This window comes from Sorex fumeus, unplaced genomic scaffold, assembly GCF_029834395.1.
Source record: "Sorex fumeus unplaced genomic scaffold, SorFum_2.1 ptg000054l, whole genome shotgun sequence".
In the NCBI taxonomy this organism is placed as follows: Eukaryota; Metazoa; Chordata; class Mammalia; order Eulipotyphla; family Soricidae; genus Sorex; species Sorex fumeus.
This window is the reverse complement of record NW_026606111.1, coordinates 32,542,976-32,569,713: the sequence shown is the minus strand read 5'-3', so window position 1 is coordinate 32,569,713 and position 26,738 is coordinate 32,542,976. Positions and strand designations below refer to the sequence as shown.

Sequence of the window (26,738 nt, the reverse complement as noted above, 5' to 3'; positions counted from 1 at the left end):
CATGACATTCTTATCATCTTTATTTCTTTATATATGGTACTCAATATTATAGCGTAACGGTTCAGAAATTCTTTCTATGGGCCTCTCAGATACTGAAAAGCAGAAAGGTGTTGTTTCAGGGCACAAAGATGAGGGTACAAGGAGGGGACAAAGGCAGAAAAACAGGAAAGCTATGGGGACACCTCAAGGATTGGTGAACCAGGAAATGGTTTGGTAACTATTGGCAGTGCTTATTCCACTCTGTTTTTAATTTGGGGCATAGTTATGCTTCTCTGTGCTCCAAATCTGTTGAGATGTGAAGGGCCCATGTAACCCTGATATTTGAGGACTTTATAGCTCATTATTCTGTAGGTTTTTAATATTCTGATAGCAGTACCGGGCATACAATAAACTCTCGGTGTTAACCTCAATTATTATTGCCTGATTACTTTATATTTGTTTCTCACTTGTGCCTGCCCAAATACTAATGCAGTTTTTAGAGTGAAGCTTTAGAATTCTACTACTAGTATAATTATCAATATTATTGGTTTCATGGTGGGCTGGGGGAAAGTAAGCCTCAGCAAGTGCTCTTGGCTTTACCTTGAGGGTGTACTACTGGGGGGACCAATCTATGGGTGCTAATGGTGTGCCAGGGACCAAACAGTTTGACCATATGCCAGGAAAGTGCCTGTACTAAATGCACCGTGCTATCATTCTGGTCCCAATAGTAATATTCTTTATACAAGGGACACTCAGATTTTACTCATCAACAACATGATTGTTGGCTTAAAATTTGTATATGCTATTACTTTCTCAAACTTACCTCCTCTCAAATACTGTTATTTTATTCTTTGATATTTATTGGCAGCAATCATCTGTCCAGACACCTAAGAAAGGTGAGAAACCAAGAGTTAACACAATGACAACAGGAATACAAGCACCTTAAAAATATCTTGTACTTTTCATTTCTTTTCTAGTGTGTCAGCAATACATAACAGTTCTGCCTTCCAAATATCTCTTATCTCACCAGCCTTTACAACCCTTAGGTGAGAAGGCCCTTAGAAATTCTCACATAAATGTCCTCCATATTGGCTTTGGATCTCTATTCTCTGCACCACATTTTATTGCTACCAGCCCACAGTACCTACCTGATCATGTAATTCTCTGTTAAATAACCCACAGTATTCTTTACTGTCAGAGTAAAGATGAGAGTAGGTCAGCTTCCAAAGGTCCTTGTTGTCCAGTAGCCTAGCATGAGGCTCCTTTGCTGTCACACCTCCAGGATGTCCTCCATAAGTGGATAGTTCCTAGCAAGGAATAGACCTGGCCCTTTCATGCTTCCATCTCTTTGCATATGCCAGCTCCTCTTCCTAGACTGTTTCTTGCTTATCAAACTTTTATAAACCAGGGTTTATAAACAATATATAAATAAAAATTATGATATATATTATATAAATATATATGAGAACATATATTTCAGTGAAATATATGTATTTGTATATAAATATATATTTCTCTGAAATTAAAATAACACTTAAATATTAAATCCTTGTTTTGCTAATATGTGTATAAACATTATAATCCCTATTTAGTGATTATGTTCCCATTTTGTTAAGGGTGAGAGAAAAACAAAAGCATAATAAAAATAGAGGAGTTAATATTGTCTGTATCCATTTTTAAACTTGCTCTGAAATTTTATATATTACTTTAGAAAGTAAAATATATATTTGAGTGTAATTTATAATTACACTATTGTAGCACTGTCCTCCTGTTGTTCATCAGTTTGCTCGAGCGGGCCCAGTAATGTCTCCATCGTGAGACTTGTTATTGTGTTTGGCATATTGAATACGACACAGGTAGATTGCCAGACTTTGCCGTACAAGTAAGATACTCTCGGTAGCTTGCCGGGCTCTCAACTGATTAACAATTACATGATTAAAACTATTAAATATTTGTTAATTTATCTACGCCTTTAGTGGTTTTCTTGATTACCAGATATTTCTGTCGCCTTAAAGAAGGGTATAGTTTAACTCTTACAAACATAAAGGTCTTTCCAAAGAAGTGCCTGCCATAGAAGCAGGTTCTGGTGGGGGTGAGAAGGGGACGGCTGGCAGGAGGGATATGGAGGATATTGGTGGTGGGAAATGCACACCAGTGGAGGGATGGGTGTTGGGACATTGTATGACTGAAACCCGATCATGAAAGCTTCGCAACTGTATTTCATGGTGATTCAATTAAAAAAAAAAATAAAGATCCTTCTGAATTGATCCCACCACAGCAGAAAGCAATTCTATTTTTTTTCTTTTTTTCTTTTTTTTTCCTTTTGCTTTTTGGGTCACACTGGGTGATGCTCAGGGGTTACTCCTGGCTCTGCACTCAGAAATTACTCCTGGTGGTGCTATAGGATGCTGGGAATCGAACCCGGGTTGGCCACATGCAAGGCAAACGCCCTACCCTCTGTGGTTTTGCTCCAGCCCTTGGAATACAGTTCTTGATCTACATTGTCAATGAGATTTTCTTTATAGAGTACTGTCACTGTCACTGTCACTGTCCTCCCGTTATTCATCGATTTTCTCGAGCAGTACATGTTTGAAAATATATTTGGGTGTTAAAAGTTGGAATAAAACTGTGTTTTAGGAGACAGTAAAATTAACCTTACAAACTGGGATACTCTTGATAACAAATGAGGAAAAAAGTGTTGTAAAATATCCTTGCAAAACTTTTTTCTGAAAGATAAATGTATTGTAAAATCTCCTTAGTATGGTTAACGTAGTGCTGCCTTCCTACAGCCGGCGCTCCTGCTGTTTGGAGAGATCAGGCCAAGGAGCCTGTATCTGCACCTTCTTCCCGGGCACATCATGGGACAGGGCAGACATTCATATCAGTTTGCCAAGACTCCCTGAATATCCAAGGTTGGCTTGAGAAAAGGACTTGTTTTATTCTAGAAAAAAATGCCAAAGAAATCTTACCTCATCAAGCTAGTATGAGGGATTTTGAATGCTGTAGACAATTATAGTTTGGAGAAGGGAAATGGCGGGCGTTTGTGAGTGTGTAACCTCAGGAAGGCTCTGGATGCTCACAGGAGGAACATTTCTTCTTTTCCTCACTAATGATACCCAGAACAAAGCTGGGAGACAAACTTTTGGCCCTTTGCTCTAAATCCCTGCTGTCAAGGATCAGGCAGTGGCTTTGCCTACTAGTGTGAGCAGCAAGTGAAATATCATGGCAATATATTAAAAATGTTCAAAATCAACATTCATATATTTGGCAGCTTATCATTGAGCATGTGCTATCTTCCAGGAACATTGTTGGCTAATTCAAAACACTAAGTTTGGCAGATGTATGAAATGATGGCGATAGAATTACATTGAAAAAAATATCTTTCAGACTTCTTAGCAAATTCCATATTATCCTTCTTTATTGTTCCTTTTAATAAACCCTACTATTCAAGAACTTGATGGACATTCAATGTCTTTCTTCAGTTGCAGTGCTGATCACCTGAAATTTTTGATATTTGACTTTAGAATATCTGGAATAACTCACACTACCTTAGTGAAAAAGGTAGGAATTTGTGCCACAGCAGAAGGCGAATGTGGATCATTATCACTGGGTTGTGTGTGCATCTCTTTCTTAGAGAAGGATTATGGGGTAAAAGAATACATGTTTGTATTTCTGTACTGCATTTCAAAACCACGTGTAAAGTAGTTCTACTCCTTTTTTGTGATTTTCCTTCTGGAAACCATTTTTTCTTAGTCTGGGATTAACAATCAAATTATTAGTTCCGTTTAAATAGTGTTCTGTACTCAGAAGAGTAACTGCCAAATTTGTTGGGACCTCTAACAAGGTAATTAATTATCCAGTAACATGAGGACTATTGGAGTGTTGGATATAAAACAGATGGTGGTAGAAGAAGGATGAGACAGTCAGGATGCTGTGAGAGGTGTGATAACTCTTTTAGCCTGTGTGGGCTGAGGCCACTTGTGAGCCAGACCTCTCTGGTTACCCCCTGCACTTAATTTTTCCACTCCTTGGTCCTTCTCCCACCCATCACTTCAGTCTTTGAGACTCCAGCTGCCTTTCCTACTGTCAACACTTCCCTTCTCTATGTCAGAAGTAAGGGAAGATGAGGGCAGAGGTTCTCTCCCTTTATACCCTACACACAATGCTGATGCTGTGGCTGTGACTGCCCCAGAACCTGTGCCACAGAGCTGAATAGACTGCCAGTACACTTGTCCCAATATTACTTTTGATCACATAGAGGTGCAACTATTTTAGTGTTTGGTGTTTCATTTGAAAATTAGTTAAGATAAATTAGGAATTTACAGAGAGGTCAAGGAAGTTGTTTAGATACAAGTACACACCATAACTTTTTCCACTAGCAAATTTTGAGCTTTAGCATTTAATATTTTCCCAGAGAAGCCCTTGAATGTCTGTGTATAAGAAACAGTTTAAATGCATATAAAAACAGTTGCTAACCCCACTATCGAAGTTCTGCTTCTCTGTGTCTTACCCATTTTTGAGTGATTAGAAAGTGCATTTATACTAAATTAATATTTGATGAAAGAGATTATAGAAGATGACTTCACCATTGATATTTTTGTATAGACTACCATTATGATGCATTTTGGGGGAGAAGGTTGGAGCCATATTATGTAGTACTTAGGGTCTATTCCTGTCTTAGTTGAGGAGAGACTGTTGGTGATGCTTAAGGGACCACATGTGGTGCCACCAGTTGAATCAGGGTTTACTGCATGCTTGGCTAGTGCCTTACCTCTTTATTATCTCTCCAGCCCCTATGATGCATTTTTATTTTGTTAAAGTCATATTTCTTATCCGTATTAAAAAGGTCACACTTAAGCTACAGATGTTTAGGTGGGGGAAAGCTACTTAATTGTTTGAGTGCAAACTTTATCACTCATTTTTATGTACTTAAGAAAAAATACGGAATAACCAAGTTAAAACATCTTTATAATAAATTTACTCATTCATCCTTAAAAAGAAAGAGAAAGTTTCTGATCTGGGCATTTAAATAGTCACCTTGCCTAGCCCACCCTCTCAATATCAGGCCCATCTTTTATCATTTAAAGTAGAGTTCCCTAAAATAGATTATACTGACAAGTGGTAATTACTGACAGCTGCATTTAATTAGCTAAGCAGATTCCTGCTCATGACAATAAAGTATTATTACATGTTTAGCATTAGCACTGGCAGTAGAAGAGGTGACTTTGCTATCACAAAACTAGAAAATCTGTTCTTTTTATTTATATACGCACACAGACCTACAGACACACACAAATTTAGTTGCAGTTGAGTTTGTGATAGGTGGGAGTGTATAGGAATACAATTTTTTTTTTAAATTACAATAAGTGCCTAAAAAACCCAAAGACAGAGTGTATAAGAAGGTGGAATCCATTGCCAACTATTGAATCCCAATTCAAAATTGTGTCCCAGGGTTTTTTAAAATCCGTGTGTGGGGTATGTATGTGTGGCAGCGGCTGCAGGGGGAGCATAGATGGATTGGTGGAGGCAGTTTTAAGTAATTGGTTGACAGAAACAGAATGTATTAAAATTTTTAATTTCTGATTATATTAAGGAACTGATGCTTTCTATTAATCCATTTTTTTCCTTTCTTCCTCCTTTTTTTTTTCAATTTGGGGAGGGAGGGCTTCTAACAAATGCACAGGGTCCCAAGGGCCACTTCCTAAGATACCTGCCCACGTGGACTAGACAGATCGATGCCAAATGATGCATAGGGGAACTCCAGAGCCAGCCCACACCTGGCAATTCTCAGGGGGATCTGTGGTACCAAGTTCTTGGGAATGCAAGGAATATGTTCCTTACCATCATTTTCTCAACTTTCTTCCACTTCCCTTCCTCCTCCTCTTTACTCTTTCCTCCTCTTCCCTTCCCTTTCTCTCCCCTTCCCTTTCCTCTCTCTCCCCTCTATTCTCTTTCTGCTCTGCTCTTCTTTATTAACCAAGCACACACTTTGGCTTAGGGCATTTAATCAAGGTTAGGATTTTGTATATTCTTTCTCCCCCAGTAACTTTTATTAAAGTTATCATGGTTTGTAATAGTATTCATATTTTTCTTTTATACTTGCTCTGCCGCTACGTGTCCTCCACAACCTGAGTATCAAAGTGTCAGTATCCTTCCACCACTGTCCCAAGGTCCCTTGATCCTTTCCCACTTTGCAACCTCAGTTCACTTTCCACTGGCAGTGTATCAGGGAAAGTTTTAGATTGGAAATAATCTATTCCCTTGTCTCTTTACACATCATCGTGTAAAGAAACTTGTGTAAAGCAAGAGACTCTAATATTTAACTTTTTTTCTCTTGACTCAATTCACTTTGCATGACACCTTCCGGTTTATATATTTCTTATATTATAAAGTTTGTTTGTAATTTCTATCCATTCTTCCTTGGAATATGTGTGTGTGTGTGTGTGTGTGTGTGTGTGTGTAGGAATGTCCCAAGCTGCATGCAGGAAACCCGAAATGAAACCAAACCAGTGATTCTCAGTCAACTGTGCCAGTGGTTCAATGCAAGGGTCTAAGTATGCAGTGCTACTCTGGCTCTGAGGTGCCATGGGTTAGCTGGTAAACCTCTAGGACCATACCCACTGATGCTCAAGGGACTCCAGGGCTGCCCCCAGCAATGTTATGGAGACCATGTGGTTCTGGGGTTAGCCACATGCAAGACATGTACCTTAACCTTTGTACTATCTGGCCCTATTATTTCTCTTAATAGTTTTGTCCTATCTCTTTCTACCTGTTGTTCTATTTCCAGTGAATTGTCTTGAAAAATTCTTACCAATCAAGAAATCATAGTGGCAGAATCCCAAATGGGATAGCACAGCGGGTAGGGCGTTCGCCTTACACGCGGCCAACATGGCCGACCCAAGTTCGATTCCTCTGCCCCTCTCGGAGAGCCCGGCAAGCTACCGAGAGTATTCGATATGCCAGACACAGTAACAACAAAGTCTCCAATGGAGACGTTACTGGGCCCACTCGAGCAAATCGACGATCAACGGGAGGGCCTTTACCTTTACCTTTACCTATTAATATAGTAAACCACCTTCATCATATCAATCCATAGTGCAGAGATAGGCACTGCTTTTTGTTTTGTATTGTTTTGGTTTTGCGGCGACACACAGGGTTTGCTCCTGGCGCAGACACTCAGGAATTATTCCTGGTGGTGCTCAGGGGACCATATGGGATGCTGGGAATTGAACTTGGGTCAGCTGTGTGCAAGGCAAATGCCCTATCTTCTGTGCTATCGCTCCAGCCCTAGTACTGCCTGTTTATGAAGGATTCTGAAGTTAACTAACACTAGCAGTCCTTGGTTTAAATGACATATGCAATTTTACTTAATATCACTCAAGGTATAAAAACAAATTGGCTTATCAGTAAAACTGCCTTAGAACTTAATATATATTCTCATATTCATGGAAAAGAGTTCTCAAATTTTAACACAGGTCTAAAAGCTAGAGGAAAAAAAAAGATGTTGCATGTCTGGAAGTTGTTTTACTGGGATAGCCTCATGTGTTTCCACAAAACTCTTTTAAGTTATTTGGACAGCATTTATTTTTCAAACTAAAAATAGACTCTCTGAAATACAGTGCCATGGTCATAGAGATAGTTCAATGGATTGAGCTTATACTTTGCATGCTGGAGAACTGATTTTGATCTGACACAGCATAGTCTTCTGAGAATTGTCAGGAGAAATCCCCAAGCTTTCCAGTAGGTCTTGAGCTGGGTGTAGCAAAACAAAACTACATGTTATTCTGCATGCACTCAAGTGTGCGCACACGTGTGTGCACACAAACACAGACACACTATACACATGCAGGAAACACACATACACATAGCACTTCCTTATAACTTACCATTTTAAATACTGTGTTCATAAAAATCAACTTAGTATCCATGGCAATACAAAGAAAGGATGAATATAAATAAGAAATCCAAACTTAATTCTCAAGCTAATTTGTACCATCAGACTAATTAACAGAACTGCTAAATCTCTTGGTGATCATTTTTATCCATTCATTCTAGTGAATGTAAGCTAAAGAATAGGGGTAATACCCCTGAGAGCTTCAGCAAGGAAAACAAAGAAGATGGTCAAAAGATGTGGCCTACCCACAAGTTTGATCACTGTTTAATCATGAAGAAATATGGTATTTTTCCATCATACATTATGATCATGAACTGTGTTCACAGCCCCAGAGCATCAGATCGTCTTGTTCTCAAATCTAATCATTCTAGGTGTGTTTATGTTGAACAAATTCAGGTAGCTAACTGTAGTCTAGGAGATTTTATACGAAGTTCATTCTAATAGCATTCGTATGAATACTAAACATAAATATCTAGATGAACATTGTGTTTGGACCATTTAAGAGTTATTTTGAGCATTAAACCACAAGGATTTACTAACTCCCTAAACTTAAAGCTTGACTGAATTTTATAATATGAGTATTTAAGTATTAACAAGAATGGAGGCTTATTTTTATTCTATACTTTAGAAATCAACCCAGAATAGAAGATTCCTCAAAAAAAGTAGTTTATAATATAGATTGAATGACAATTGAGTAAGAAAAGTATTGTGATCATTGCAGTTTGATATGTTTGACAACTCAATGTTTTAACTATAAAATCTTCCAAAATTAGACATATAAAATTAGTAACTCTTCTGTGCAACTGCTCTAATTATTGTGCTAGTTCATAAATTAGAACAGAGGGATAGGGCTCAAATACTCAGTTTTATATTATTAGGTCAGTACTTACTGAGAGCCTACCGTGTGTCATCAAAATAAGTAAAGCACAGTCTCTGCCTTTTAGGAACCTGGTGAGGAGGTAAACCATTGCTTTATATTGAAAGAAAGCTGATTTCTTGACACCAACAAGGATATGAACTCTAATGAGAGGAAGACATCTTGTTCACCAGTGTACCCTAAGTATGCTAAAATATTGGCTGTCACAAAGTACGCAGTAAATACATGTTAATGATAACATTGCTAAGTAAGGTGTTAGGAAGAGTTGAGGAACAGAGAAGAATCATGAAGGATAGGAGTCATAGACTCCTAGGAAGAGGCACACCTGAATTCAGCCTAATAGTTCTAATTGGTAGGTAATCTGAGCATAGCTTCATCAATGTTTACCTACAGAAAATTTAGTGGATTTGTTTTGATTTGGTTTGGTTGTTTTTATTTGTTTTTCTGAAACATACTGTTAAGTCGAGTCAAGGAAACATTGCTTTGACAGCCAGAAATAATAAACAAGCCATTTGAATCTTGACATGCAGGGCTCCTTGAGGCATCTCTCTCCACTGCATATCCAAAATTCTAGCTGCCTTTTCTACAGACTTCTAAACCCAATCCAAATCCTGCCAAACCCAGCCTACCCTACCCCAGGGGAAAAAAACCTAACAATAGCACTTCCATTTGAAGCAGTTATCTAATTTTGATCAGAATTTGTCTAGAATATGTTTATTCAGTATTTAAATGGAAACAGTCTTTGCTATAAACCTTAGACTACTTCTGTGGTTTAAATAGTTTCTCATTTTACCTTTTGATCCATTGTGGCTAGGTAACTAATCCCATCATGTTGACATGTAGAAAGCTCTTGGGTCTCTGCCCTCAGAGGATATCTACTGCGACAGACGCACCATCATTGCACATGCTAATCCAAGCACTCCGTTCCTTTAGAAACTGGCAAATGAGAGTACACTCTCAGAACTCAGCTCTTGCTCAAAGGCAGTCCATAGGGTTGGGGAGGAAAGTTTAGTAAGACAGAGCACATGCTTTACATGCAGGGGGCCCAAGTTTGATCCCCATCACTGCATGGTTCTCCAGCACCATCAAACACCAAACAGGAGTAGCCCCTAAATACATATGGGTACATTTCAAACACCAGCCAAAAACAAAAAACCTCTAAAATTTTTTGGGTGGTGGTTTTGGTTTTTGGCCACACCCTGCAGTGCTCAGGGCTTACTCCTGACTCTTTGCTCAGGGATCATTCCTGGCAGTGTTGTTCAGAGGAACTTATGGGTGCCGGGGATTGTACCTGGGTTGGCTACATGCAATGCAAATGTACTACTTGCTATACTATTGCTCCAGCCCCATGAAGTTTTCTTTAAGTCTTTGTTTTGTTTCCTTCTTCAGATCAGTTTAAACATTTACATTCATAAGCATCATTTCCTAGCTGACAGTACTCTGTTGACTAGCCATACGACTAGAGTTGTCTTATGCCATAATTTCCCTTAGCTTAGATGAAGAACATTATTTCAATTAAAAGCACTGAAAAGCTTGTGTGGCAATCTCATGGACTGGTATAGTGAAAGGAGTCTGTGAAGGAAGAAATCTCAAGTCTGCAGAACCCATATCTGGCCCGTCTGCGTGCATCTATATATGTTGGCCAACTGTTTGCTTCCAGAATTATTACTTTATGAAGAGACTTTTGATAGACTTCACACATCTAGACTAATTGACCCCAAAATTGAAACATACTTTGGTTGAAAATTCAAAGAATATAAAAGCATGTCAGTAACTGACAAGTGATACCTAATGTGCACATAAATGTAGTTTACTGGGAAATACCTTGTTCTCAAAAAAACTTTTTTTATCAAAAATATGTCTGCAACGAACTCAGGAAACATCAACCTAACCTACATAATGATTAAATAATTTGGGGAAAAGGTGACCATTTTGTAAAACTTGTAGTCAGAGACAGCCAGTAAACTAATGTTACATTGAAATGTCTCAGCCTAAGTATTTTGCTCCATTGTACTGTGATTGAATGTCAAATGCCACGTATAAATGATGAATAAAAGTGATGGGCTGAAAACATTAATCTGCCCATATCAGATACTACTTTGCCCCTGCAAGGCCAGGTTAGAAATGAGTTTTCAGAAAAGATATTCAAGGGAATGCACTTGTAACTCTTCTCCTGACCCCATAATCTTAGGGGTTTTCCAATTTTTGTCATCAAGGCAGTATATTAGGTGCAAGTGAAACCTGGCTGACCACTTTTTCAAAGGGAGTCAGAATGGGCATTATTCTTTTGATTTTTAATTTTTCCCCATTTTTTAATTGAAGCATTATGATTTACAATTCTGTTAATACATATATTGTTCCACCACACCACCTCCAGAGTGCCCATTTCCGCACATACCTTCTAATACCTACAATACCTTCTAATCCTCAACCCTACCCCACCCTAAGTTCAGTTCTATAGATGTGCAGAAATACTACATTGCCAAACCACAGAAGCACCTTTGATCCTCGACCACTATCTCCACTTACTTCTAATCTGGTCTCCCACCCATTGGTATTTTGTTTTGTATTGCATTGCTCATGGTTTGCCATTATTCATTTCTGTTTATCTTTTGTTTTGACTTTCAATCAGTATGACTATTTTCAAGCAGTTATATTTTATGTGCAGTAATGGATATAGCACTAATAGTAACTTTTGGTTGTGTTTCATGCTCCTTTTTCTTCCTTCCCTGGAATCCTACACGCTCAGCAGCATAAGGTAGTATGAAGAACATATATTCATGACCCCCAACCTCTGTCCTCCTGTTGAAGCCCTTTTAGGATGTTTCTGTTACTACTTACCTCCTGACTCAGCAAGTTTGTAAAAACAGCATTCTAGATCTCTTTGGTCCTAATGTAAAAACTGTCTTTTCTTTTTCTTTTGATGGTCTTAAAAAACATCACTTCTGCCAAATCAGTATCTGAAACCTGAAACCAATTGTCTTTAACCCTATGCCGCTTTAGTTTTTTATCTTGGATAACTTCATGTCCTTTAACTTTGCATTCTTTGAGAGGGCAAGTATAAACTAAATGTGAAGAAACAAGATTTCCATTGATTGAACTGCTATTGTATGCCACACACTATATTGGACTCTAAAGCCCTTTTACAGTTACCTTTCTAATTTCAGTAACAATCATGGTTTTTCCCTCTCATATTTTCAGGGAAAAAAAGAGTTCCCTTTCATTTTGGTTTATGATTTCTTATCATGGTGTAAGTCAGTATAGACTAAGAAGAGCTGATATAACAAATGTCCCAATTTCAGTGATTTCATGCCACAGGGATTAATTTCTTCTTCCCACCAATTTTTTACTACAAGTTGGAGAAATTTTGCCTTGGGACCCAGGCCATCAGAGCAGCATCTATCAGGAACATTGCTGATTGGGTGGAATGAGGCAAAGAGATAGAGGATGCTCTATTGAGGACACACTGATTCTCAAGACTGCTCCGTGGAAGTAACTCAGGTCCTGTATTCATCTTACTGGAGAAATCAATTCCAATGACTAAAGCTGATATCACTGGAGCAAGAAAATATCATTCATCCTTAGGGAGGAGCTGCTTATATTTGGGAAGCTTTACACTATCTCTGACACTAGGTAAGGATTTCTCAAAGCTATGGTACATCTTGTTTTTTAGAGGGCAAGTCAAAGAAACCGTCAGAGATATCAGGAATTATAGGTGTCAAGAAAGGAAATAAGCTGCAAGGAAGATTCTCAAGGGCTGCCTTAGAATTGTGCAGATTGTGCAGGAATGACCTCCAGGACTCTTTGCCTTTTATAAACAGATGTCTTCACATTTAGTATTTTTACTGAAATGGATTTTAGTCATCATCAAGATGGAATTTCTATGCTACACTATTGCCTTTTGGAATTTAGAATATATACTTAGAATTTGGAATCACTTTCTCTGATGTCAGTTCTGCAGCTGATTTTTTTTAATGTGTTATGTGAGCAAAAGTAGATTGTAACCATAAACACAGTAGAAGGAAAAAGCAGGCCCATCTGTCTCTCTCCAATTTGATTAGGGAAGGTTGTGCAGCAAATAATTTTAGTAAAGTCTTAAGGTTAACTTACTTTGACACTAGTTGACTACCTCAGATATATTCACTTTGAAGATTAGGATAAAGGGATTTGAACTTATATACATATTTCCAGCAATACTCTGTATTGTTCTTAAAGACATGTTTACTTTTTAATCACTTACAAAATAATTTGCATTCATAGAGATTTTAACTGATAGAAATTTTGAGATGGTTAACAATTTATTACTTGCAGTTAATCTATTAAAAAGAATTGAGCATGTCATTCAGGAAAGTCTATACTCACTAATACTATATAAATGAAAATCATGTTATGCTAACATAAGTAACATAGAGGAAAAGTAAATTCAGTAGTCACTCTAAGAAAAAAGTGGCTTTTCAATTTGTTCTTAGTCTGATGTTAATAATTTGACTGTTCCATCGAGTCACTGAGTTATTCAATTATTAACTAATTACAAATTGCCAGATTAATATTCTTTTTCCCTTTCTCCCATCATCCCTAGAAATAGACAAGTGCCAAATAGTCAGATGTCTAAACTAGATGTGTATATCCACATTAAAAGATACACTGATATGTACATTTTGTCAGAACATTAAAAATTGTGCCAAACCTACTACTTTGAGTGGAGTTTATACTACATTAGATTGATTTAATATTATACTGATTCATGCTAGATCTGTTTTGAATGATCTTTATGGCCACTGAACTTGCAGTATCAGCAGTCACTGCTGGAGAGGGTAATAGAACAGAATCCCGAATTTCCTATGCTTACAATCTTATAGAAATGCTGGAACACTCAGAACAATATGGCAAACAGGAAGTGCTGAGCCCCAACAAAAACAAAAGACAGTAATTGTAAAGGAGAGCTGTTACCTCTAGATGGGTTCATTGAGAAAAACTGGAAAATGTCTTTAGAGGCTCTTATGAAGAAAAACCTAGATGGGAAGGAGTACAGAAAATTACAGGTATGGGTAGATTTGTGAAATAGCACACAGAAGATACTAAATCCAAAGATTAGAATGTTTTAGTCCTGTGCTAGGTACTTTACATTTTAAATTTCCATATAACCACTGGGAAGAAATGGTAGTTTCCACATGGAAAGGGGGAGAGTATTATAGTAGTTGGATAATTTCCCCCAAAGTTCCAGTTAGTTTATCAGAGACGCCAATATTAATTCAATCAATCAATCAATTCATTGAATTATTCAGTTCAGTTTAGTCATTCAACAAATATTTCCTGAGTACAGGCAAGGTACTGTTTCAGGCAGTGAGAACACTTCTGTGACCAAGAAATAAACATTTCTGTCTATTACAGGGCTGGTATTTCTGTAACATTAACATTTTAAATTTTTGTTTTGAGCAGTGAGAGTGTTGTATTTTTTCAAATAAAATATTGTTTCCCTCCCTAATATGTAAAGCATATTAAAATTGTGCTTCTTTTACCTCCTTCCTTATGTATATCTAATGTACTTATGAAATCTCTATACTCTGACAGTACTTCCAGAACAGTTGGTATATTAATGAGACATAGTGCAGTGCATCCAGATGAGGAGGTAGTATGAATAGTCAGGTTGAAAAGTAGTTTTATAGTATAATTACACAGAGTGAGGTTATTGGAGAGTGGTGATTAGGAAAAAGCTGAAAGAAATAACAGAAGGCAAGAGGATTCATAGCAATACATTTGAAATTATGAGAGTGCAGTGGGTGCTGAGTGGGGTCAGGATTCACATGACAAAATGATTCAACACATACAGACTTGATATCATGAACAGTTGCAATGTTACAGATTGGAAGACAGTGTTTCAGTTTTGGAATTAGAGAATTCAAATATTCCATCTAGCTTTGGTACTTTCCTTATAACTTGTTCATGTGTCACATTTAATGTAATCAATAGAAAATTAAATATATTCTTAAAGTATATACCATAGATGGCTACTTATTTATTTATTTTTTATAAACAAGCATAAGAAAAGAAGACAAGAGATGAAATGAAATACCTATTCCATGTTTCTTGTTGGACTGGTCACAGTTGATAAAAGCAAATTTTCATCATTCTTAGAAAAGGGTCATCGAGCTATTAAAGCTTATTGGAATTGAGAGATTTGCTGGGTCAAAGCATGGTGCTGAATTATTTACATATTAGTTAATTCCTCATAATAATTTGATGAAGTAATTGCTTCTGTTTCCCCAAATGGTTCATTTAGTTATCAAAGGTCCCACAGGTAATAGAAGGTCAAATGGGCATTTGAACCCAGATCTGCTGGCGCCAGAGTTCTTATTTGTAACCAAGATGATGGATGTTCTAAGTTTAAGTGTAACTACAAAAAGGACAAGGGTTGAGTTCAATTAGTTTTATGGAACTGGAGAAAAGGCCATTCAAGACCATGGATTTGGACACAAGAAACAGGAAATGATGTGCAGAATCTTGGTGGGCAGAAATACATTTTACTATTATAATTTTGCTCAGAGCAATTTTAATTAGAAGTATTTTAAAATGAACTATGCTTAAGGAGTTGGACCCTTAAAGATAGATGAGAGAAAGAGAGAAAAAAATTGACTTCTTCATTGATGAACAGAAATAATAAAACTAATCCACCTGGATGTTGAAGTCAGTAAAGAAAAGAAGTTGAGTTAAAGCATTACTAAGAAATTTTGGAAATAGCCAAAACCAAATCAAGTTCAAACCCTTGGATTCTGACCATAGTACTAAAGTTTCCAGAGGGAGAGGAAATCAAAGGGTTGAGGAGTCCGGTGGACTTTTATGAAGTGTCCTGGAGCCTTAGTGGCGGCATGGTATAGTCGCATGCATTTGGACAAGTGTGAAATACAGTATTAGAAACAAACATTCACCTCAATTAAAAACCAATCACTGAAACATATCTGGCAATTTTAAAATATACATATTGTATTCACAGGATACCACCTATGCTTTTGGTTAGTGTTGTCCTTGAAACTTTTTCTGATTGGTCACCTTTTATTGTGAACCAGCCATAAAATAAGTGGACAGAATAGAATTCATTTCCCAGGATGAGGAGCCATGGACAGTGAGGTGTCAAACGATAGAGATTAATGAGCCTTGGCATGTCAAAGTAGGAGAGCTTGGATGGCATCTGCTTGAACAGCAGTGGGCTTAACTGTGGCCAGTTATATGAGTGAGAACTGATAGTCCAAACGTTCAAAAGAAAAGACATCAGTGTTTAATAAGGAATTCTAACTTGAGGTGTGCATAATAGTAATGCATCACTATCGTATTTTCCGAAAATACCACATGTATATTTTAATAGGTTTTAATGATGTGGAAGTTAGATGTCTAACCATTCTATCTAAAGCAAGCTGCACTCCTTCACAATCACTTATCCACCCTCTAGGCCACCTACCATCACAATCCTTACTTTGAGATTCCTTCGTAGTCTTGTACAACTTGATACTATTTGAGTTGCTTGTTGCTTTTGTCACTCCTAACTAAACAAGGGTGGGGACACTGTGTCACATTTCCCCAACTAGTTGCTGCCTGTCTACCCATGTTAAGTACTCTATGAATATTTGTTACATGAACATATAAATGTAAGAATTGTCTTTTTCATTAAGCCTAGAATAGTCAGTAGCATCATCATTAAGGTATTCAGTTAGGATACCTGTAAGTTATTTCCCCAAACAATGAATCAACAACATATTTCTTGATTTTGCTTTTGGGCCACAGTGTGTGGTACTCAGAACTTACTCCTGGCTCTGTGCTTAGCGGTCACTCCTGGTAGGACTCTGGGGACTATATGGAGTACCAGGGATCAAAACTGTGTTGGCTGCCTGCAAGACCAGCACACTGTCCACTGTACGGTTGCTCCAGTTCAACAATGTGTTTCTTATAGTGACTTTGGAACTTAGAATTTATTTATAATTTAGTTAACAGCTAGTTAATTTTAAAAAACAATTTTTTAAACCTAGGTTATGGAGCGATAGCACAGAGGTAGGGCATTTGCTTTGCAGGCAGCCAACTTGGTCGACTTGACTTCTATTCCTCCACCCCTCTCGGAGAGCTCTGGAAAATTACCTAGAGTATCATGCTGGCACGGCAAAGCCTGTCAAGCTACCCATGACGTATTCGATATGCCAAACACAGTAACAACAAGTCTCACAACGGAGACGTTACTGGGCCCGCTCAAGCAATTCGATGAACAATGGGAAGACAGTGCTACAGTGCTACAGGTAATGGTAAAAGTTAAAATACTATCTCTTAAGGTCCTGATTTCACATCTCTTCAAATTGTAAGTTAAATGTCTCCCACCTAAGAACCACTATTCCTCTATTCCCTTCACATTCAGTCACCTCACTTCTGTAGTCTGGTCTAATGGTTTGTTTTAAATTTCCTCTGATTCAGTTTTGGTTTCTATTTTTCCAAAAAGCAGTGATATTGCCTGGTATTATCCTTCTGACTTGTGCAATTTAGCATGATTTTCTCCAGTTCCATCTATGATATCACAAAGAGCAAAATTTTATTTTACTTTTTCTTATGGCACATTGTGCACGTATACCACAACTTTATCCACTCATTGGTTATGGAGAATTTGAGTTGCTTTCAAATCATCATCATTAAAAAAGAAACATAGTGAAGTGGATATAAATCTATCTTTCCCAGTAAATCTTTTTGTTATCTTCAGGCAATGTGACAGGAGTGAAGGACATCTGCCCACAGTATTTAGAAGTCAAACACTGACACGTGGGCTTTGCAAGAAGGGAAAGGCATTATGGCAATCTAGAGTGTAATGAAGGCAGGAGCAATGTTCAAATATCCTTTCCCTTTGTTTCATGAATTATTTAGATGCATAGAAGGAGAGACTTTATTTATTTATTTATTGTCTCTTAAACAATATGTGGCAGGTTTTGGAGAAAGTTTCATTTGGGGTATTAGGGAAAAACTGCAGGTCTCAGAATAAACAGGATGATAATTCGTTTTCCATGCACTTCTTCCTAAATCTATTTGTAATAGATCTTAGATTCTTCTGGCTACGTTGAAAGTAATATGCAAGCATGAAGAATGAGTCATGGTAGCTGGATATCTGAATGAGTTTCTGCCTGTTTCTTTCTGCAAAATAGTTGTAATCTGTTTACTATCTATGTAAAGAAGATTCTATAAAACAGTATGGAAGAGGTATAATTTTTATCAGTGTCAGATAGCCCTGTTCCTTTAAGGTCACATTTTCATGTAGAATTTATGGATCAAATAGCAGTTCTATATTTGTGTGTGTATGAAATCTTAATACTTTTTTATAAAGGCTATACCTATTCATATTTTGACCGCTGTATGTGAGGTTTCCTTTTTCACATACTGAGCAGCACTTGTTACTTCTGACCTTTTTGAGATAGCTAATTCTCAAAGGATACCTCATTGTCTTTTTGATTCATATTTCCTTGCTAATAATTACAATGAGTACTTTTTCATATGTCTGTTGGCCATCTACATGTCATTTTTTTAGGTGTAACTCTTCTCCCATATTTGGTGGGATTTTTTTCTTGTTGACTTTCATGAGTTCCTTGCATATCTGGAATATTAGCCCTTTGTCAGGTGTATCATGAGTAAATACTCTTTCCTTTTTAGTATCTTGCACTTTTATTTAACCATAGTTTCTTTTGCTGTGCAGAAGCTTTTTAGTTTAATGTAGTCTAATTTGTTTATTTATGCTTTTGTTTCCCTTGCTTTTGAAAGTAAATCCGCAAAGATACCACTGAAGCCAGTATCATGGAATGTTTTGCTCATGTTATTTTGTGGGGTTTTATTTTTTGGCCAATGTATTTTTTGTTTTAGGTCTAGCATCAGGATCTTTAATCCAGTTCGAATTATTTTTTAGCTCCTACATTCTTAAGAGAGTTCGGTAATTGGAACTATTATGCTTTATTCTACCCCAAGTCTGTAAAAAGTTTGCCTTGTGGGTAAATGCAGAAAGAGGAAGAGATCACTCTTTTATGAAACCATAGCAGATACTAGGGCCATTTACCAAAAAATTGACCCTGTAGTTTACTGTTATAAAAAAATTTACATTCTTAAGGCACCTTGACTTTTGTAGAGATATTAGATATAAATTTTCCCAGTAGACATTTTTACATTTTAAAGAAATCTGAAAATTTTAATTATTTGAACCTCACTAATAAAAAGAACATCTATACTAAATCAAGTCTTTGAAACGATATTTAGTGGGTTTCTTATCAAGATATTCTGATATTAGTTTCTTTTGTAAGAAAATGTCATTTTATTTTAAACTAGATGTGTAGCTTCCATGAAACAATTTTATTGCCTAAGAAAAACCCAGAAGCACATGATTTATACAATCACCTCTTTCACAATAATCTAACAATTAGCTTAAAATAATCTAATTTAGAAGCATTTTCATCACTGTATCATTGTATCACTGTCATCCCTTTGATGTTCGAATTACTTGAATGGGCGCCAGTAACGTCTTTATTCCTCCCAGCCCTGAGATTTTAGCAGCCTCTTCTTGCTCGTCTTTTCCCAAGGATTGGAGGTTCTTTCAGGGTCAGGGGAATGAGACCTGTTGTCGGTACTGTATTCGGCATATCGAATACACCACAGGGAGCTTGCAAGGCTCTGCCCATGTGGGCAGGGTACTCTCGGTAGCTTGCTGGGCTCTCTGAGAGGCATATATTTATATATTTCTATCTATGATTTGTTGCCTACTGTTTGAACCCAATCAGATATGGTGTAGTAATTGTGGAAAATGGGTAGGAAGAGTCTTATAATTTTAATTTTTATTAAAAATAACCCAAGCACAAAAATTTATAAGTCTATAACTGTACCTCATGGTGTTTCACTAATAAAAAAATTTTTTAAAAATAATCTAATTTAGAAGCATTTTCATATAGTTCAAATATATATAAAATGTTTTATCCTTAAAACTTTTAAGTACTTTGTGTTGGTGATTTGATTTTTTTCAGCTAAGAGAGCTATATTTTGTAGCAGCATTATCTAAAAACACCAATACAATATTATGTTGAATTTGTTAGCCCACTAATAAATGTTTGGCATGTATAATATAGATTACTCTCCTCTGAGATTATCAGAACTAATTTTTTAATTTTTCTCTTTCAATCAAGTTATCCCATATATAGATATATACTATATATATATATATATATATATATATCAGAAACATCTCTCTTCTCTGCTCTCTGTCCATTTCTTGTCCCTTTGGAATTAAAATATCATCAATTTGATTTCGGTGCTCATCTGATATGTGACAGAATAAACAATATTGGATGTGTTCCAGGCCCATATTACATTTAATGCCATCCCTCCTCCAACAGATGGTCAATGTGGTGCTCATTTTATGAGCATCTTTAGATACGGGCTGCTTCTTGCATCATTGGTTTATTGCAACTGGTAGTGATATGGTTGGAAGAGTAACTTCTAAAAGCAGATGACATTGTGGTATAATTTATACAAATAATTATCTGTTCACCGACAAACTACTAAAACACAAATCATAATTTCCATTGCCTTAAAAATTTTACTTATGACAGATTCTTGTTCACTGATAGACATTTGCTTTTAGTATAATAAATTCAGTAATTGTTGATACAAAAAGTCGCATTCCTGCTTCCATTTCTCTTTAATGGCACTGCAGGGTTAGATTGCAGTATGAATGAAAAGATAGTATGTTTGGAAAGCCTTGGCAGGCTGCAGTGACCTTCAGGAGAAATGAAATGCTCTGCTGGGTAGAGAAACAATTGAGCTGAAACCAGTGAGGCGCAGAAAACTCAGAGATAGACTTCCCAAATTAAAAGCTGTTAGCAACATCTTGGACAAGAGCAGAAAAAGAATATCATTCCGTAAGGTGATTTTATGCTAAGATTTTTAAATTGGGGTGAAAATATTGTTTAGATAAGGGAAAAGTTGGGTTTCAACTTCTAAGAAAAACAGGAATCAGTATGTTACCTGGATTATGAACATGTATATAAAGAACCTGTTGAAAAACATGCATTAAAATGTCAGGCCTTTGCATGAAGCAAGTCTGAAAGAATGAAAGTAGTCTGAAAGTAGAGGTTGTTGTGCTTTACAATTAAATTGTTTTCTGTGTATGCCTGAGTCACAAAATAGTCAATGAACTTGAATTTTCAGTAGTCTTTGACATTTATTGTGAAATATAGCTGCTTAATATTTTACTAACTCTTGAGGGTTAAACTCATTGGTTATTTGCATTTTCCATAAAATGAAATAATTGAATGTAACAAGGTTTTTGACAATTGAAAAACTAAAATCTTTAAATGTGTATTTAGGGCAAAAACTATAATAAAGCAGACTGAAAATTAATCTATTTAAAGTTTTTTAAGAAATAAGAGAGTTTTTTTTTTCTTGTTCCTCATATAGTGGGCAGTGAATAGAGATAAATGCCATATTATGATATAATTTGAGGCAGTTCCATTGCTTTTGTTTGTGTGGGCAGGGTATCAAACACATGAGACTTGTATTCTACCACTAAGCCATATCCTGGTCCCCATGAAAATGTTTATATGTCTTACTAAAATCGGTGTAAAATAATCCTAACATTCAACATTATTGCATATTCTACAAAAGAAAATTTGGTGCAAATGAAAAGTCTCTTGTGTCCACAAGTCCTCTATTTACATTACTCAGGCCACATGGTATTGTTACAAATTTTACATTAATAGTTGTGTTAAGTACATTACAAGCAGAAATATTGGGGAAAGATACAGATGTGATAAAATTAAGAATACCTTTGTTTTAAAGGTACTAATTTGGGGCTGGAGCAATAGCACAGTGGGTATGGCATTTGCCTTGCATAAGGTCGACCTGGGTTCGATTCCCAGTATCCCATATGCTCCCCTGAGCACCACCAGGAGTAATTCCTGAGTGCATGAGGCAGGAGTAACCCCTGTGCACTGCCGGGTGTGACCCAAAAAGCAAATAAACAAAACCAAACCCTATTTTACTTCAGAAATCTTAATTTTTACTTATTTATATCTTAGTCTTCGATTCCTCCACCCCTCTCAGAGAGCCAGGCAAGCTACCGAGCGTATCGCTCCTGCACAGCAGAGCTTGCAAGTTGCCCATGACATATTCGATATGCCAAAAACAGTAACAAGTCTCACAATGGAGACGTTACTGGTGCCCGCTCGAGCAAATCGATGAACACCGGGAGGACAGTGCTACAGTGCTGTGCTATATCTTAGTCTTATTTGAAAAATATTGCACCTCTGCAAATGCCATGGAGAGCTCAGAAACTCTTTATCTGTTATTTTTCAGTGGCGAATCTTAAATTCATTTCTCTTCACATTAGTGACCTACATAATATTTATGCCAAGGCTTAGTTCTAAAACCTTGAATGCTTAAAATAAATTGAAGTTGTAAACTTTCATCTTCACCTACTGCCTCTCTTGAAAAAAGACTGTGTATAGAAATTTTAAATGGGAAGGATACTCACAGAGTTACTTCAGTATGTCTTTATGCTTTTTGATAATATTCTTTTGAACATTTGATTAAACCTGGCACTCTCTTCAGGGGGAAAAAAAAATCATGTATACAGAAAAATTCTGCTGAATTTTAGAGAATTTGCCAGCTCCCTCTCAATTTCTAAGAACATCTTGGACCCATGAAAGCCATAAAAGGCCAGCCACTTAAAAAAATTACTTTGAATACTAAATTTCACTTTCACTAAATTTAAAAGCATATTTGTAGACCCAAATTTGTAAAACTGCGCTCTATATAACTGCAGTAAGGCTAGCTTTCTGAGATTGACCTACTGTCCTCATTTAGGAATCATTTCTGTCTTCTTTTATTAAGTGGCTCTCAAAATGTGCTCTCTGGACCAACATCAGTATCACCTAATAATTTGTTGAAAATGCAAAATGCTGGGATAATAAATACTTATTTATAGACTCATAAACTTGGGGTGTGATCCAGCAGTCTACCTTAGAAAGCGGCTTTCCAGCTGATTCTGCTGCAAACTAAAGCTGAAGAACCTCTAGTGTAAAGAGCTTTCTTATTTCTAATTCCCCATAAGCTCTTTTAAAAATTACTGATAACCCCCCCACCCCTCCCAACAGTCCCCCATCCCTGTTGGGACTGGCAACAGGGATTAAGGCACTTACTTTACATGCATCAGACCCCATTTAATCGCTCAAGTACTTCATATTGCACCAGGAGTGAAACCTGATCATAGAGCCAGGAATAAACCCTGAGAATAGCTGGATTGACCCCCAAAGCCCCCAGAATAATAAAATTATTACACATGATTTGCACACTATAAAATTCATGCATTTTAAGTGTATATTTAGCAAGTTCTCTCAAATCTATGTACCCATTTAACTATCACCATAAGGGAGCTATTGAACAAGGTTTTTTTTTTTTTAAATCTCCCTATAAAGTTCTCCCTTTTACTTTATGACAAATCTTGTCATCATCTCTAGTAAATTATCTTATTTTTATCATTATTTTCTAGTATTGTGCATTCTAAAATTTTATATAAATAAAATTATACAAATTCCGTTGGTGCTATATAATTTTAAGAAATCTCTCAGTTCATTGTATATGTATACATTGAAATTTAAAGACTACCAAATGTTTCCAGAGTTGTTTCTCTTCCATCAGAACCATCCAAATGAGAGTTGTACTTGTTCATCAAGCCCTTACTTGGCATTAGAACTGCCAGCTTTTTATCGTTGTATATGTGTATGTGTGTGTGTTTAATGTTTGCATAATACTGTAAAGTGATTATAAATTTAAATTCTTGATGACTAATGTTGAACTCTGTTTTACGTATCTATTGACTATAATTATATATTCTTTGATGAACTGTTCAATTCTTTTGTTCATTTTAAGTGGTATGTTTTTATTATTAAATATAAATATATTTTGTTTATGACTGCAAGTCATTTTTTATTTTATGTATTAGAAATATTTTAAGTATCTTGGCTTTTCATAGTATCTTTTAAAAAACAAAACATAATTTTGATGAAGTTCAATATATCTGTTATGTTTTGTAAATTTTATTTACTGTGTATAGTCTAAGAAATTTGTGTTACTTTAAGGATATTCTTGTATTTAATTTTAGAAGTTTATATTTTATAAAAGTAAATATGTTGTCAATTTTTTATTTGGGGGTCATAAAATATTTTTTTGTATTATGTGAGGTATAGACAACACGGATTTTTTAAAATATCTCATTATTTTGGCACATATAAAATTTCAGACAAACATTGCTTTAATTTTGAAACAGTTTACATTCGTCTTTTTTAAATGAAAAACTCTTTATTATTCTTAGATATTTTGCCAAAAGTTCCATAATGTTAGTTGCAAGCATATTAACTAGAAATGTACTTAAAATTAATATTAATATTAGTACTAAATTGACTCAAATTCAGCTGACAGGAAGGTAAACACAAGAAATCTCTATATTGGACATCAATTTGTAAGTATGGAAAGATTCATATCAAAGTAGCAGATCACATGAATGGAGTACTTAGGTAGCAAAATCAGGACACTACAAGCTTTACAAGGAGAACCTGTAGTATAATGAGACTTAAACAGAGAAGATTACTATGGGCCTTGTACAAGGATAACATACAAATTTATGAGACATTCTATAGCAAAAACTACAATCTTGTGATAAAAAGAAAAATATTTAAATATTAAAATATTGATTTAGTTATTCTTGGAGAAAAATATGCTGCCTATGTATTTGGGGGAACTCTCCCACACAATGCTCAGGAAGCCCCAGGAGCCTCTTCCAAGCACTTCTCATGAGGCCAACCAGACTGGATCCAATTTGAGGACCAGAGGATGAGGTGCTGCTCTACCCAAACTTTGGGGATCATAAAGTGCTGGGTACTGAAAAGAATAAGTTCCTGTACCATCTCTCCAGTCCCTGCTTGATTTATTTTTAAGTAATAGTATATTTTAAACATAATTTTATTTTAAAATATTAAATTATTTGAATATGAGATTTATTATTAAATTATGCATAATATCTTAAAATATTTTAATAGAAATGAGTTCCACTACAAAAGAGCAGAAATTATAGAAAAACAAATAATTTGGGACCTTGAGACAACAGTGGAGGGATCTTGAGACCATGGTGGAGTGGGTTGATAACTTTCCAAGCATAAAATAACGATTTCAATAGTGTTGTAAATTGTTATATCTCAACAGCAACAAAATAACACAATGATTAAGAAATAAAGAATAATTTAAGAAAATTGCAATTTTTCCACTTGGAAGTGACTTATCTTAACATACTGGGTTTCAGTTTTCCAAGTATACAGTCTCAAAGATCATAGCAAATAAATGATCTGGACATAATTATTTTCTTTAAAACGTGGTGTAGCTCCCTTTCTGTCTTAGTAAATGAAGATTAGAACTGTGTAGGGTATTTTTAGTTGCAAGCTAGACATCTTGAGCTAACCGCTTAACCTCCCAGTGCTTTCATTGTTTCATATTTGAATTTTCATCATTAAAAACAGTTCTATGATTAACAGACTGGCATGTATAATTTTTTTTATTCTTGTCTAATTGTTTAACATGGCATTGTTTGTTTCAATGAATAAAATTAGTAGTTCTGTTTCTTTGTTTATTTAATGTATTTCTTCTTGAGTCTGAACATTTAATCTTGATGACTTAGGCTGTGTCAGCACGTTCAACCTACTGGAACATTTACAATCTGGAAGTAAACCAGAATGTTGTCAAAATTTGTATTTCTTTTTCCAGAGGATTTTTGAGGACATAAGTTATATAAGGGGAATTAGACGAGAAATTTATCAAATATCCCAATGATCAAAAATTGTAATAAATATGATCATATCACCAAATAAACATATCCCCAACAAATACTTAAGATAGAGCTCTATCTTGATTCAAGTGAACTGAAAAAAATTTTTTTTCCAGCACAGTTTACTATTTTAGGAGAACTTCTTTCTGTCTTTAACTTATAGACAAACTTAATTATTTGATTTTTAATCTCTCAGGATGATACTATCTATAATGCAGAGTTGTTAAGAGGAGAAAAGGAATTTATGTGAAACAAAACAAAACAAAAAAGTAGAGTCCCAAACATTTCCTTATACAACTCCCTCTCTATGGCCATTGGCCATCTGTGGTCATACAGATGCTCCTTCACGTAGGGTGGAGCAGTTCTTTACCAGGGATTACAATGAGCACCATCAGGAAACTTGCCATCTAGCTGAACTTTTGAAACTCGAATGATGGGTTAGATATAATAATGTTAATTGAGAAGTAAGTCAGAAACTTCTAAAAATTTTTGTATAGTAAAGATAATGTATATTACAGTGATGTTGACATTTACAGCCTTATTGTATGCACACAGGTGGACTTTTTAGGAGATTCTAACTTTAGCACTTCCCCAACATTCCTTAATGGATTCACTTGTTTCAGAACAGGATTCCTTGTTCTGTGCAGTATATCAGAGGCAATGAGTTCATTGCCTTCCTCCCTTGATTCATGTCTTTTTTTAAAATTTTGCACATTATCCTTAATATCTTAATGAAAGGCATTTTCAAAAGTATAAATAAATATGTAGCCCCTTTTCTTTAGATAGATTTTAAATTTATAAAATTGGAAAAGAGCCCTGGCAAGCAATATTTAGTGCTAACTTAATTCTCTGCTCAAAATGTGAAACAGTTTTGGCCCAAAGACAAATGTAGTACTATATTTTTCAGTGTTTTAGTTGTCATGTAAAAAAAATTAAAAAATGAAGGTATATAACACAAAACATTATTTAATATTCTTGACCCAAGGTTGCTATTTAATTAATTACACTGAATAATATCAGGGGAGTCTATCAATATTTTTCCTATTGAGGGCCTTCCAAGCAGTGCTCAGTATATCTGGGGGTGACTTGGGAAATTCTTAGTAGCTGGGTCAGTTGTT

The 26,738-nt window shown here is 35.8% G+C and overlaps 1 protein-coding gene and 1 non-coding gene across 2 annotated transcripts in view; both read left to right on the top strand.

Moving 5' to 3' along the window:
* HS3ST5 (heparan sulfate-glucosamine 3-sulfotransferase 5) overlaps window positions 1–26,738 on the top strand; it is a 319,163-nt gene that overhangs the window by 8,026 nt on the left and 284,399 nt on the right. The window lies entirely within an intron of this gene.
* On the top strand, window positions 24,343–24,446 carry LOC130033875 (U6 spliceosomal RNA). Its single transcript, XR_008793988.1, has one exon. It is a non-coding gene; the product is annotated as a U6 spliceosomal RNA (small nuclear RNA).